The following is a 14,992-nucleotide window of genomic DNA, read 5'->3' as shown; positions in this document are numbered from 1 at the left end:
CAGGAGTGTACACCTTCCATGTGGCAGTACAGCTTTTCGTGAGATATGTTTTTCCAACGACAGCGGGCATTAAGCAAAGTGAAAAGGTAAATGGAATTTAGTGCCATATTTTTCAAATGAGTGTACCACATTATTAAAGCAAGATTTTATTAAAAAATGAAGCATAAACTGGATGCAGTGGCTCATGCCTATAATCCCAGCACTTTGGGAGGCCGAGGCAGGAGAATCACTTGAGGCCGTGAGTTCAAGACCAGCCTGGGCAACACAGCAAGACCTCATCTCTACACAAAATAAAAAAACTAACCATGGGTGACAGAACAAGACTGTCTCTTAAAGAAAAAGAAAAAAAAAGTATACTTAAACACAATTGTTACTAATAATAATATGTTTAGTCAGAGCAAGAAGCTTTTTTATACCATTAAATGAAATGAAAACAAAACTTTTAAAATGATATTATTTATTTAAATCTCTCCTTTTCTAGTGTCTACTGTTGGATTATACTTTATAATTTATCCAATTATTTGTATGGTGGCATATGTGTCTAATTTATAAATAAATTAATGCATATGTTGGCTTGATCGTCTGAGCTTTTTTCCTGACAGGAGGCTGAGATTCAACCAAGACTGGAGTGGTGGGGAAGCTGGGGGAGGGGTTCAGGAAATGAGGGACAGGATCCATTTGAGGCCACTTTGGAAACTGGAGGCCAGGAGTCTGGAGGGGAGACTGGACATTGATCCAGATCCGCTTCAGGAAGGCGCCTGAGCGGGCCCGGGGCTGGGGGCAAGGAGGAGCGGAGTAGGGTGGGCTCCAGAGGCTTTCTGGGGAAGGCAGAAGTGTGGGCTGTGGCAATGGATGGGACAAGGTAGGGGGCAGCTTGTGGGGCACCCATGCCTGGGACGCTGTCTGTGTGTCAGGGTGGTGGTCACATCCTCACTGAGATGGGGCATGCCATGGAGGGAAGAAGCAGGTTTTGGGGGCAGTTCAGTTTTAGACATGGTCCTTGTACACGCAGGGTCCCTGCTGGAGAAATCAGGAGATCAGGACCCAGGGGGAGAAAGGGGGCTGAGGACTCAACATCCCCTTACTCTCCTCACAGGGTTAAATATCCCCAAAGGCACGGGCAGGGCCTCCTCCTGCCTTGCCCTCTTCTCACGGCCCAGCTGAGCCAGGGAGGGCTGCAGCGTAAGTGCTCGGTGCCAGCAGCCCGTGTGGGGTAGCTGAGGCCCCAGGTCCCAGCCACGCCCTGGCAACGGGCTCTGTTGTGATGCTTCAGGGAGCCAGGGGTCTGTTAGTCAGAGCTGTGCAGGAAGGGTCATCACGTCCCCTCCGGCCCTGGAAGGCCTGGCGGGCCAAATCTGGACACGCTTGGGAGTGGTCCAAGGACTGATCATTGTCTGGGCTGGCCAAGGCTGCCAGGCCAGGGAAGAGCAGCCGGTCAAAGGGGACAGCTCGGTCTAGCAGAGACTCCCAGCAGGGATCTGGGTCCAAAACTCAGTCTACTGTCCATTAACACACCACAATGGGGACAACAGGCAAGTCAGCCGCTCCCCTCGGTGGGGGCACAGGCAACCCTGCCTATGGCATGAGATGGGCTAGTGGGTGTGGCACCAGCACAGCTGGGACTCAGCCTTCCGGATGCACCTCAGCCCCTGAAGCAGCCCCTTGGGGGGTCCTGCACTTATGCCAGTGGGGTGGCGTGGCTGGGGTTCCCACGTTTCAGGGCTTCTATGGGGCTGGCTTCAGTGCCACGAGGCAGAGGCAGCCTCTGGAGATCTGGCTGGAATATTCTAGTACACCCTGGGATAGACAGCTCCCCCATTTCCTGGGCCTCAGTCTCCCCATTGCTCAGGACACCTGCCCCCGTTCCCCCTCAGAGCCACTCCCTCACCCTGTCCATGCAAGTCCCTGCTGCATCCACACTTGGCTCGGGCCATGCCACCCGGGTCTCACTGCCACATCTTCATCTCGTCTGCAGAGAACGCTGTCTCCCTCGGGCTTGCCCATCTTTTCCAGCCTGTCCTTCCCACAGCCTTGCTCCAGCGTTACCTCCTGGCTGACGAGTTCACTCCTTCTGTGGCAGCACCTGTGACCAAGGCCGCGGGCCCAGACCCCATGAACCTCCCTCCCTAAGACTGGGAGAGCTCACTGGGTTAGTGTTTCCAGGCAGGGGTCCCTGTCCTACTGTGCACATGGACACACACGCGCACACACACACACACACACACACGTCCCCTGGACGCCCCTGGCTGCACAGCCTCAGGGGAGCCACTTCCCCTCCCTGAGTCTCAGTTTCCTCATCTGTGGAAGGACGGCCACGAGTGACCTAAGAGGGGCGCCTGACGGCAGAGCCGGCTCCCACGCTTCACATTTAAGGAATTGTTATTTTTACTATTAGCGTGGGCGTCTCTTGTTGGCTCTTTCGAGCTGTTTGATGAATAATGCTAGGCCTGGGGCACGCCCGCTTCCCTTGACCCTCCTGTGGGTTGGAGGGCTGGGGGGAGGGAGGCCACGCCCCCCAGGAACCTGCCCCGCGTCATGAATGTCAGGAAGTTCAGCGTCAACAGCAGAGCAGACCTGAATCACTCAGCCATCTCCATCCCCTGGGAGCTCTGAGAATAGATCCAGGAGCACTTCCAAGAAGCAGCCTGGAGCACCGGCAAAGGCAGAGAGGCCTCTGAGGGTCCCTGCCTTCTTCCTGGTCTTCTCTCCATGAATCGCATCGTTCCAAACTGCAGCCATCTCTGCCCACCCTGTGGTTTCCCACTGCCACACTCTTGCTGAAGCTGCTCCCTCCACCTGGACTGCCTTCGCCAGTCTTAGGGGACCAGCCAGCCACTGCCTCCAGGATGTGCTCCTGGGTTCCCGCACCCGGAAGGGACCTTCTCCTCAGCACTTTGCAGGCATCACTTGAAAAGTCCTGACTCAGGGTGCTGCTGCACCAGGCTGGGCCCTCCACCCACATCATCTCATTCTCCTCTATTTGCAGACGAAGAAACCGAGGCTCAGAAAGGTTAGATACCTTGCCCGTGATGATTTGGAGCCGCAGTCAGAGCAAGGTGACACAGAAGCCCACGCACGTCCCCACTTCCATCCTCTCCTGGAGTCAAGACAAATGGAGTTAATGTCCTGAAGGAAAGCAAAAATTAACCAAAGCCACCAGTGACTCTCTCAAGTTCTTTTCTCCAGACTACTAGCGTTAGAACCTCTATTCCCGGTACAAATATACTTCCTAAAACAAAACGCTCTCTGTGAACTCAGACTCGAGGGCAGTGTGGAAGTCAACTGTCTCCTCTTTAGCATCTCTGGCTCTGCCTCCTCATGGGGCCTCTCAGGTCCTCTTGGCAAATCCTGTTGGGCCCAGCTGACAGCTCCCCCAGTGCTAGGGACAGGGATACTAATTACGCTCACATGGTAACTCCATGCCGCCGGGCAGAGGGCTAAGGTCTTTGCTCTTCTCATCCTTACAACAGCTCAGCGATGTGGGTACTACTGTCCTTATGTCACTGGGCTGGGGGTTGGGCAGGGGGAGGAACTGAGGCTCAGAGAGCTTGGTTGGTGACCCGGACAGATCTGCCTAGCCCTGAAGTTCATGCTTTTAACCTACCAAACGGGGACTCCCCTCCCTTCCTTTCCCAGGGCAGTCCCTCCCGCTATGGCCAGGGGACCTCTACCTGGGGGAAGCATTAGAGACCTGCCTTGGGGGGCCTCCCTTGGGGCTTTCCCTCCTTCAGGGCCCATGGGGCTTGGCTGACCCTCAGCACCTCCTGGTCTGGTCCTGTCCCGGTGGTCACGGTGGACTGTGCTGCCTGCTGGAGTATTGGAGGCAGCTAGTGAGGACAGAGTCTGGACTTGGAGCCAAGAGCCTGGGGCTGGAATCTTTGCTCCTGCCATTCATTGCCGCACCCGTGACCTTGGATGAGTCTCACCTCTGTAAGCCTTTGAGCTGTCCCCCAGGTGAAATGAGGGCATGGACGTGACAGGAGCAGGAGCAGAGTGGGCCTCACTGGAAGTGAGCTGGATCTGAGATGGGGTGGAGGTGGTGGAGGCAGGAGGAAGCTGGGTCTAGGAGACCAGCCATTCCAGGTCTCGGTCAGGAAGCCGAGGAAGGTGGGAGCAAGGACGTGCTCAGTGCTCATCCGTGCACAGGGAACTTCAGGGAGCATCACCCCCCTCCTGTGGGTGGAAGGAAGAAAGAGCTTTCCCCTTTGGAATGTGCCCCTCTACCTCCCCCGTGCCGCAAGACAGACCTCCAGCATTTGGGCTGAATTAGCAGCGTCAGACGTCAGCTGCCTGTGAATCACAGGCTGCTCCAAACCCAGCGAGCACGTAGGGATCCCATCCCGGACAATGGTTTTCACACTGTCCAGCAGGCTCAGGAGGATGGTGGGGGTGCAAAGGAGGGGGGCTCTGGGCCCCATCCCAGCTTCTCTCAGAGCCGCTCCCTTCATCTGTTTTGCAAATTGGGTTCCTCTTACTTCAAGTAAAGCGAGGGGTCTGCATGCAAACAGAGAAGGAGAAAAACCACCCATGTATCCTACACTCTCATTTTACAGAGGTCTGGAGAAGTCGCACAGCCAGCCCTTGGGAGGAGGGGTTAGAGCCCTGTCTGCGGGGCTCATGCGCTGATGCATGCATGCCTTCATTCGCTAATTCATTCAAAAAGTAGGGATCCGATGTCCTCTCTGCGCCAGCTACGGTGCTGACCAAAATAGACAGGGCCCCTATCCTCGCAGAGTTTAAAGCCTAAGGAGATGACATTGATTAATAGCAGCTCCCACATTAGCCCTTAGTACCACATGCCATGTGCTTTACATGTGTCAACTCTCATGACAACCCTAGAAGATTAGTCAGTCCCCAATTTACAGGTAAGGAAATTGAGGCACCGATAGGTGAAGTCATATACCTAGGGTCAAGCACAGCTGGGCTTTGAACCCTGGCTGTCTGACTCCATAGCATGTGCTCATTTCCACTCCATGATACAGACAAATGTCATTTATAACCTATGGTGACACCTACATGTTTTATATCTATACAGGGGAACCCGGCTAAACTGAGGTCAGGGTAGGGAGGAGCACCAGCAAAAGCTTCCCTGAGAAGGTGACACTTGACTTAAAGTGGAAGGATATTTACGGGCAGTTGATTTTCAACAGTGGTGCCAAGGCCATTCAGTGGTCTTTGCAGCAAAGGGTGCTGGTACAACTGGATATCCACATGCAAAAGAATTCATTTGATCTCTTCCCTTACACCATATACAAAAAATAACTAAAAAAATATCAAAGACCTAAATGTAAGAACTAAAACTATAAAACTCTTAGGAGAAAACATAGTTGTAAATCTTTTGTGATTTTGGATTAGGCAAATGGTTTCTTGGATATGGTACCAAAAGCACAAGTGACAAAAGAAAAACTAGATACATTGGATATCATCAAAATTAAAACCTTTTATGTTTCAAAGAACATCATCAAGAGAGTAAAAACAGAACCCACAGAATGGGAAAAAATTTTGCAAGTCATGTATCCAATAAGAGACTCGTCTCTAAAACATATAAAGAACACTTAGAACTCAATAATAAAAAGGCAAATATCCCAATTTAAAAATGGGCAGAGGATCTGGATAGATACTTCTCCAAAGAATATGTACAAACGGCCAATCAAAAAGACAGATGATGATGGTGTTGATGAGGATGAGGCAAAACTGGAACCCACTACTCCGCTGGTGGGAGTGTAGCACGGTGCGGCCTCCGTGGAAAACTGTGTGGAAGTTCCTCAAAACGTCTGAGTTACCGGGTGACCCAGCAGTTCTGCCAAAGAGAAATGAAAACATATATCCACACAAAAACTGGCCAGTGAATGTTCACAACAGCATTATTCCTCACAGCTAAGAAGTGGAAACAGCCCAAATGTCCATCAACTGATGAATGGAAAAATAAAATGTGGTATCATCCATGCAATGGGATATTATTATTTGGCAATAAAAGGGGTAAAGTCCTGATCCGTGCTACAACATGGATGATGAAATATTGTGCTAAGTGAAAGAAGCCAATCAAAAAGGACCTGATGTATGATTCCATTTATGTGAAATGTCCAGGAAAGGCAAATCTATAGAGAAAGAAATTAGATTAGTAGTAGCCTAATTGGGGGTTGGAGGGCGTGACTGCTCATGAGTATGGGGTCTTGGTGGGGGAAGGTGATGCAAATGTTCTAAAATTGATCGTGGTGATGGTTACCCAACTCTGTGATTATACTAAAAACCATTGAATTGTATACTTTAAATTGGTGAATTGTATGATGTAGGAGTTATATTACTATATCAATAAAACTGTTCTTTAAAAAGGTGGAGGGATGAAGAGACATTAACTATGGACATGGAAGGGGCTGGGCTTAGGGGAGTGCTTTCTAAACTAAGGGAACTGCATGTGCAAAGGCCCTGTGGCTGGGAGCCTGGTATGTTTAAGAAAGCAAAGGAAACCATGTGATAAGAGCTCAGAGGCAAAGAGAAAAGAGCAGGGAGCAGAGGCTGGACAGCCAGTGAGGCTAGGGCATCAGGGCCATGAGGGCCAAGGCAGGCCTCAGGTGCACACGGAGGCAGGATGAGCAGGGTGAGGCTCCCACCCCTCTTCCTGACCTCGCCCACCTGCCTGGGGGAGCCCAGGAGAGGATATGAGCTCTGGTGTGGAAAGCAGGCTGCGTGGCAGAGCCGAAGTTTATATACCAGCTCTGCCATTTGCTGCGTGACTCTGGGCCAGTTCTCTCCTCTCTCTCAGAGCTCAGGTTTCTGCAACTGTACAGCGACAGCTCTCCCTGTTCCACCTTCCCCACAGGGCCGTGGCGAGGAGGTTCCATGTGACGGTGTGCAGCACTTTGTAAAGAAAGTCTAAGAGGTCATCATGTCTCTGCCGCCAGCTGCCTTCTTTCTGAATTCCAGGGTCTCCTGATCGCTGGGCCGCCACACCCCCGCTCTGGGGCCCGGGGGTTATTGTGGTGCTGGCTCTAATCCTGAGACAGGAGGGAAGGACTCCCAGGCCTGTGAGCTGCTCCTCCCCAACCCCGGGACGCTGGGCGGGGGAGGGAGTGGGAGAGCCGGGAGCAGACAGGCCACGTCCCTGTCCTAGCATCTGACTAATTGGATGGTGCGGAGGGTGAGTGCGGACTCCTTGGGGAGCAGGGAAGTCTGGGGCCTTGGCAGCCGGAGTCAGTTCGCTTGTTGTGTGAGCAGAACAAACACCGAAGCCTTCTGTGCAACCTTAGAGATCATTCCAGCCTAATACGAGCTCTGCATTAGAAGAGGCAGCTGAGGCCCAAAGTGGGGGAGGCCTTACATAGAGCCACCTGGCCAGTAAGGGGCAGAGAAAACAAAGAAGCCAGAAAAAGTCAGAAAGGGAGGGGTTGACGGTCTTCTGTTCCAATCTGTGCGCTGCTCACACAGAACAGAGGCCTAGAAAGCTCAAATCACCCACAGTTGTAGGGACGGGCTGGCCTGTGGACACAGGATGGGCAGGTGACCTGTGCTGCCCTCGGGGTCTCTAGTGGCCCAACCCCTGAGGCCTCTTCAGACACTCCAGAGGAGGATGCCTTGGGCATCTTCCCAAAGTCCCATTCCTCGTCCTAGTCACTGCACCCACACTCCCCCGTGATCCCCGTTCTCCCGCCTGCCCTGGAGCCTGCACCCCCAGGCCCTGAGCCCAGGATCCAGCCGCCCTATAGCCGTGCTTGGTGTGTCCCTAACCGACCCCCGACGGAGCCTCTGTGATGCTGAACAGGTGGCCCCTCCCCAGCCTGGGAGCACCTCGGCCCCAGACCGGGTCACACTGAGCTCAGGAAAAAAGTGTGGAAGGAAGGAAGAGAGGGGAAAGGAATGGGTTTATTTTAGGTGCCAGCTCAAGAGCCTCCCCCCCGGGAAGATCCCTGGTAGGACGGCATCTCCTGTCACAGCCCCCCGGGCCCCCGTGGCACTGTCACAGGCTCACTCATGTCAGAGTTACTCATGTTTGTGTAGAATCTGTGATGTTGGAGCAGACAGAGAAGGTGAGGCCAGACACGAGCAAGCACTGCGAGTGTCACCCACAGCCTGGGGCAGGGCCAGGGTTCAAACTCTGCTCTGACTCCAGAGCCCACGCTCTTCCCCTGAACCCACTGCCTCTGTCCCAGGGCAGGGGAAGGCCTGCTCCCGATGCCTGAAGTTGGCACCTCCGGATCCTGGGAACCCAGCGTGGGGGGCGGCAGAGCCAGAGGGAGCGTCCCCTGGACCAAGCACATGGGGCACACGGCTCTGGGGCAGGGTAAGGGCGTTCAGGGCCTCATGGGGCGCTGGGTGGGGCGGCCAGCAGGGATTCGGGGCACCCACTGTTCCCATCCCTTGCCGCACTAAAGTTCACCTGGCCCAGCCAGGCAGAAAATATTCTATGACCTGGCTGCCTACCCGTCCTGTGAGCCCAGCCCTCAGCGTGCTGTGCACAGAGCCAGGCCTCTCTGGCCTGATTCCCAGCTCTGCCATTTGCTAGCTTGGAACCCATGCAAGAGCCTTAAGCTCCCTGTGCCTCAGTTTCCCCCTCCATAAAATGGAAATATTAACAATGTAACTTTATAGGGTTGTTGTGCGAATTAAATGAGTTAATACATATAAATCACTCAGAACAATGCCCAGCAGGGAGTCAATGCTCAAAAACAAGCTTGTTCTCGTCATCACCATCAACACTGTCACTTTTACTTATTTGTCCATCTTGCCCACTAGGCAGTGAGCTCCAGTGGGCTGTGTTTTCGGGGTCCTGCTTCACCCAGGGCCCAGCCTGTGCCCGGCCCTGCAGGGGATCAGCACTTGTTCGTGTGAGGACAAGAGCTCGGCGTGTGGAGGGACCTGCCCTAGGTCACACGGGTGTGTCAGCCGCCTGCCAAGCTCCTCTGGTTCTCTGAGCAGGGCGGGACTCGTGCTGCTGCACTCACATGGGGCATGCTGGCCAACATGACAGTGACAGAAAGGGTTCCTTGGGGCCCCTCCCAATCTGAGTGTGACTTGAAGGGACAAGGGTGCACCGTGGTTGCAGGAAGGGAGCAGGAGGATGGCAGGGGCGGGCCCCCCCGCCCCTGCACATCTGCTTTGTGTCTTCCCAGGGCCCGTCCATCCCAGTGGGCTGCAAGCAGGAGAGTTTACATTCCCAAGTACCCTAGACAAGAGCCGCTGATAAGGAAGTCTCTGGTCTGGGAGCCTCCACGGTGACTTTATCTCTCCAGATAGGGCCCGGCTGGCCTGGGCTGGGGAGGGGAGGATGCCCTGAGGTTTCTGCGAGGCCTCAGAGCTCATGTTCAAGCCGGCTGCACCCACTGGCTCCGGTGAGGTTGCCTCCTCGGCCAGCTCCTGCCTGCAGCGTCCCCTCCCCCCTCGCTCACCCTTGCCCAGGTCCTGCCGGGCCTGCCCAGCCCCGCTCCGCCTCCTCCCGTAACTTGGTCTGTGAGCAACCTGAGGGCGGGCCCTGCCGGGGGCCTGCGCAGAGCCAGCCACCTTGCACCTAACAACCACTCGGAACTCGGAGTCCACTCCTGCTCCTCTCTCCCTCCAGGCAGAGACCAGGACAACCTCTTTGACCACTGCCTTTCTGTCCAGCCTCACGTCCCTGAGTGCCCTTACTGAGCACTTACTATGTGCCAGGCATTTTGTCAAATTCCCCCAAGACTCCTGATAGTTACTACTAGCGTTCCCATTCGACATACAGGGATTTGTCATAGAGGGTTGGTGACGTGCCCAAAGGCGCTCAACGGGAAGCAACAGAGCTGGGCTTTGAGGTCAGCTTTGGGGGCACAGTCCTGGCTGGGAGGGCTGACTCCAGGTTCTGCCTGCGGGGTCGGGTGCCTGGGGAAGGAGCTTGCTTGTACCGGCCGGGGGTGATGCGGAGGGCTGCTCCTGTCACCTGGTGCTGTGTACCAAGCCACCGTGAAGCTTTAGTGGCTTGCAAGAGTGACATTTATTTTGTTCTGCATTTGGACAGGGCTCAGAGGGGACAGTTCATCTCTGCTCCCCTGGACAGTACCTGGGATGGTTTCAGGTCTGGGAGCCGGAATCATCTGAAGGGGGTTCATGCATGTGTGTAGCAGTTGAAGCTGGGGTTGTTGGCAGGAACAGCTGCGGGGACCCCTCCATGTGGGTGGGCTTCCTCACAACACAGCGTCTGGGTCCCAGGGGCTGGCACGCTGAGAGAAAGACAGACACAGAGACAGAGAGATAGACTAACAGACAGACTGACAGACGGACAGGTGGACGCTATACCACCTTAGCAGATTGAGCCAGGAAGTTGTGTCATGTCACTTCTGCCACATTCCTGTCACGGAGACAGTCACAAAGGTGTGCTCAACTTCAAGGGGAGGGCGGGCAGTGGACTCCATCTGTTGACAGGGAATGACAAGGTTCCAGTGTGGAGAACTGGAAATACTCCCGAGGCCATTTCTGGAAAATTACCATCTGCCAAGGGATCTCCTCTCCTGGCCTCTCACTGCTGGTCCCACTTCCCTGACCTGGCGAGACGCTCCTGGGTGCTCAGCCAATACTGTCCGTCTCACCCCGACTCTGGCATCATGGACCTGACTGGTGAGAGGAGAGACAGCGGGTGGCCGACTGCTGGGCACTTGCTGCACGCCAGGCCCGCCCTGGGCACTCACGCGCCTCGTTTCATCAGACCCCCACCATGATCCTACACAGTGGGCAATGCGGCCCCCCATTTTGTCAGGAGGAAAGTGAGGCTGAAAGAGGCGAGGTGACTTACCATGGCCACAAGGAGTCATCAGGGAGGCTGGGACTTGAAGCCAGGTCTGTGTGGCCCTGAAGGGGCAGTTCTTGCCCCTGAGCCAGCTGTCCCCAGGCTCAAGATAAGGAAAATCCCACAAGGATTAAGGACATGGGCCTGGGGCTCAGAACAACTTAGGTTTTCATCAAAGCCCCCTAACCTTGGGCAGGTCACTTCATCTCTCTGAGCCTCAGTTTCCTCATCTGTCCAATGGAGTTATAAACTCTACATCATAGAATTTTAAAAATATAATGAAATAAAATAATCTTTGTTCCAAACTTGGCACAGCCTCTGGCACATCAAGCCTGGGACCCAGACCACCTGGCCCCTCCCTAGGCACGGCCTACTCATCTGCAGGCGGCCGAGCAGGTCGGCGCTGGCTGGGGAATGGGCCTGCTGCCACTCACCAAGGGGGAGCCCCTGGGTTCCTGTTGGCTATTTTTAGGCCTGTGTGGGCAACCACAGACCACATGTGGGGTTTACCACGGCCTGGCCAAGCCCGGAAGAACAAGAAAACACTCCTGATGACAGAGGGTGGGCATCTGAGGTCAGGATGGGCCTCACTTCCTTCCCAGCATCTCCAGGATGACTTTGGATAGAATCAGAGAGCCTCTCGAAGCCTCAGTTTCTTCATCTATAAAATGGGGATAATAGTAAGCCCAACAGCCCACATTTTGGGGGCTGCTCACCATGTGCCAGATGCTGGCTGACTCCTCCTGGGCGTCCTTTCACGTGATCTGATGTGATTCTCCCTGGGAAGGAGGCTGGAAGAGGCAGAGGCTGCTGAGCTAGAAGAGGGGGCAGGGAGGGAACCAGGCCTGGCTCCCTTAACCACTCTGCTCCCAGCACCCCCAACAGGCTGGAAGCATGGTCACAGGATTAGCTAAGGTTATGCATGTGGGTGTGTCTTTTAAACTGTAAACTGGAATGTAAACGGAGCAGGCCCAGGGCCAATGAGGCAAGCATCTTTGGACTATGCTCCCTGGGGACCCCTCCAGGCCCCTCCTCAGCCCCAGCCTCATCCAGAGCCTTTCCCATGAATTCATCTGCTTTCCACGTAGGGGGTCCTTGTAAGGTTTTATTTTGGTTCAACTAACAAAAGATGAAAGATTTTGAAAGCCACCGAGGAGTGGACTACAGACCAGAGCGGCAGCGCAGTTTCCAGGGCTCACACTGGGGCGGTGGGGTGGAGGCTCTGGGTGTCCAGTCCTTGTCCCCAGCCCGGCCCACAGCAGGTCTCAGAGCAGTCCCAACCTCAGGCCCACCCTTCCTCATTCACATGCCGCCCTGACACTCTCACCTTCTGGGTCCAGGAAACCATGTTCCTGGAAGAGTCACCAGCCATGGTTAGGACTCAGAGACTCTGTAATTCCCCAAGAGGGAAAGAAAGAAAAGGACAACAAGGATCTGTGTGTGCACACACAGGGACACCTACCTGCATCCAGGCACAGTCACACACACTACATGGATCACACGTGTACATAGACACACTTCACACATGCAAATACACCTATACACACACACACACACACACACACAGATCTCCAGGCACACGTTCACCCATGCATCCCACATCCCTATTCCTACATTAAGATGCCTACAGTGTACACACCTTACACAAGCATCCACACATATCCCATATGCTTAAATGGATTAACGTAAATACACAAACATGTATCTATGCAAAAAGTACAAACTTGTACAAACATGCGTATTTACAAACACCCAATCATCATATGCTTCCATGGATGAACAGGTACATACACTCAATACACTCGCATTGTCGAAGCTTGTATACAAATAGGTGCTCACACAAACACGTGCATGCCCATACAAACATGGGTATACATACGTACCTAATAACAAGCCACACAGATACTTAAGCACCTATGTGAATACAACACCACCATATATCACAGCTGTGCACACATGATGTGCAAATTCACGTGCACACCCCCTTACCTGCACACGTACGAGCTCACCCATGCTGCAAGCTTTGTGTACACACTGCCCTTTCTGGCTCTTTTGTTGCTGAGTGATCTTCAAAGGTGCAGAGACACAAACACCTAGTTTCGCTTCACCTGAAAACCCCCAGCCCCTGGGTGCGTGGGAGGGCGAACCAGACGCCCTCCCTGCAGGGGGCACAGTGGAAATTATGACCCGAGTTGACTTTTACAATAAGAGCAAAGGTGAGGGTTTTCCCCACCCTGTTACCTCACTGTGTCAGGGGTGACCAGGGCCACCATCGCTAATCCGCCTCCGTTGAGCCCTTTCAGGCATTCAGGACATTCAGGTCCAACATGAGAATTACGTATCCTTAGTTCACTCAGCGGTTAATGAGCCAAAGCCTGGACCCCGCTGTGTGCTGTGTGCGCCAGTCCCTTGACTAAGGGCTAGGGCTGGAGAATGAAGTGGACCTGTCCCAATCCGTGGGGCTCACAGTCGGGAGGAGGGGTGGTGGGCGGGATCTTTGGGAGACTCTAGGTCAAGTTCTTAAAAATGTATTCACTTGATGACTGACTTGCCAATTGATCAATTTTTCAAGTGACCAATTTGCTGAATATACCAAACTTATCAATTTACTATTAATTTTTTATTTCAACTCAAAAGTATACAGCAATTATATTGGATAGATTGTTATTGGTTTTCATTTTGTTTTCATAATAGCGTTTTAAGGAAGGTTTAGATGGTCAGAAGCTAAGGGTCAGGAGTGGTTTTGTTTAAGAAAGGCACTTACTATTTGTCACTGGAGAGGCACTTTCTGGGCACATCCACAAGGAACAGGGCATGGGGAGCCCTGTAGCAAGACAGGCTTTCCGCGGCCACCTGATCCCCAGGTGCTACATGATCTGTAGCTGGGTTCTCCTCTCACTTGCCCTGTGACCTTGGCCCTGTCCGTTTTTTATCGGCCTAAGTCTCCTCACATACAAAGAGTTCATCTTTGCGGCCTTGCTGACATTTAATCAGATCCTGGAACTTCCTGTGACCTGGGTCCCCCAGTGTGGCTGAGGTCCGGGCCATGAGCACCAGAGAAAGAGCTGGCTCTGCTGGGGGTGGCCCAGCCGTGCTCAGAAGTCACAGCTGTTGTGCTGGTGCCTCTGTCTGAACTGTGACATTTTGGGTCCTGTCCCCAGCCCCGGCAGAGGGGCCTAGTCTGCTCTGTGGGAGGAGCATGGGGCTGCAGAGGGTGGGGCCCAACTAACTTTCCTTTCCTGGTAACATGCTCACTAACCTCACTTCCTTTTTTTTTGAAGGGAAATGCCATTGACATCACACAACTGGATTTTCAGTGACGCCAGATGAGAACTCATGATCCTCTTGCGGCAAGGAGGATACACATGAGCTGGACACAAATCCGTCCAGGGGTGCATTGGGAGAACCCCCAGTCAGAGGCTCTTGCCCCTTGCTTTAGAGATGGGGACCTGAGGTCCTAGAGGGGTAGAGACATCCCCTGGGCTCCACTGCCAGGCAGCTGGCTTAGGGCCAGAACCCAGGCCCCTGTCCTCAGCCCAGGGATCTAGATGAAGGGGCCTGCCCTGTCCTCCTCGCCCTATCTTAATAATGGCTCCTCCATCCACCAAGTTGCCCAAGCCAGAAACTGGCTGAGGCCTGGACCCCTCCCTCTCTTACACCCTCCTGCTGCAGCAGCATTCACACCTGTCTCCTGCCGTCCATCCCAGACCGCTCTCCTGTGCGGGCTTCCTTGTCTCTCTCTAGGACCCCGGCCCAGGGGATACCAAGCATCTGCCCATCTGCCTCCAGGCCTCTTCCTCCAATCCATCTTCTGTCCAGCTGCCTGGGTGACATGGCTAAAACACAGGGCCCACATTGTCACTCCCCAGCTGAAACCCTTCCAGGGCTCCTTGGCTGGGCCTTCAGGACTCTCCGCAATGTTCCCACCTTCCTCTCATCCACCATCCCCATCTGCCCCTTTGCCCCCTCAGTGCAGATTACCTGCTGTCCTTGGACCATGCATCCTTTTTGCATTTGCTCATGCTGTTCCCCCCTCTGCTCGCACAGTCCTGCTGTGTGCCCTCCTGAGGAGAGCTCAGCACTTCCAGGTCCCCCTTCCCCAGCCTCCTGCCCTCTAGCCTTGGAGGGAACTGATCTCTTTGCCCTATGCACCTAAGTCTTCCTCCTCACCTCCTTCAGAGCAGCAAAGACATTTTATTGTGGACAATTTTAAGCACCCAACAAAAATAGAGAGAGTAGTACAAAGAG

General features: G+C 53.8%; 1 long non-coding RNA gene across 1 annotated transcript; it reads right to left on the bottom strand.

Moving 5' to 3' along the window:
• Positions 1-495: 495 nt before the first annotated feature.
• Positions 496-10,046, bottom strand: LOC123642316. The gene is made up of 6 exons (XR_006736435.1): positions 10,022-10,046; positions 3,927-4,173; positions 3,762-3,809; positions 3,020-3,097; positions 1,889-2,083; positions 496-1,017 (listed from the first exon to the last, which is right to left on the bottom strand). It is a non-coding gene; the product is annotated as an uncharacterized LOC123642316 (long non-coding RNA).
• Positions 10,047-14,992: the final 4,946 nt, after the last annotated feature.

This window comes from Lemur catta, chromosome 7 (genome assembly GCF_020740605.2).
Source record: "Lemur catta isolate mLemCat1 chromosome 7, mLemCat1.pri, whole genome shotgun sequence".
Taxonomy (NCBI): Eukaryota; Metazoa; Chordata; class Mammalia; order Primates; family Lemuridae; genus Lemur; species Lemur catta.
The sequence above is the reverse complement of the archived record's forward strand: the minus strand, read 5'-3'. Positions and strand labels throughout refer to the sequence as shown.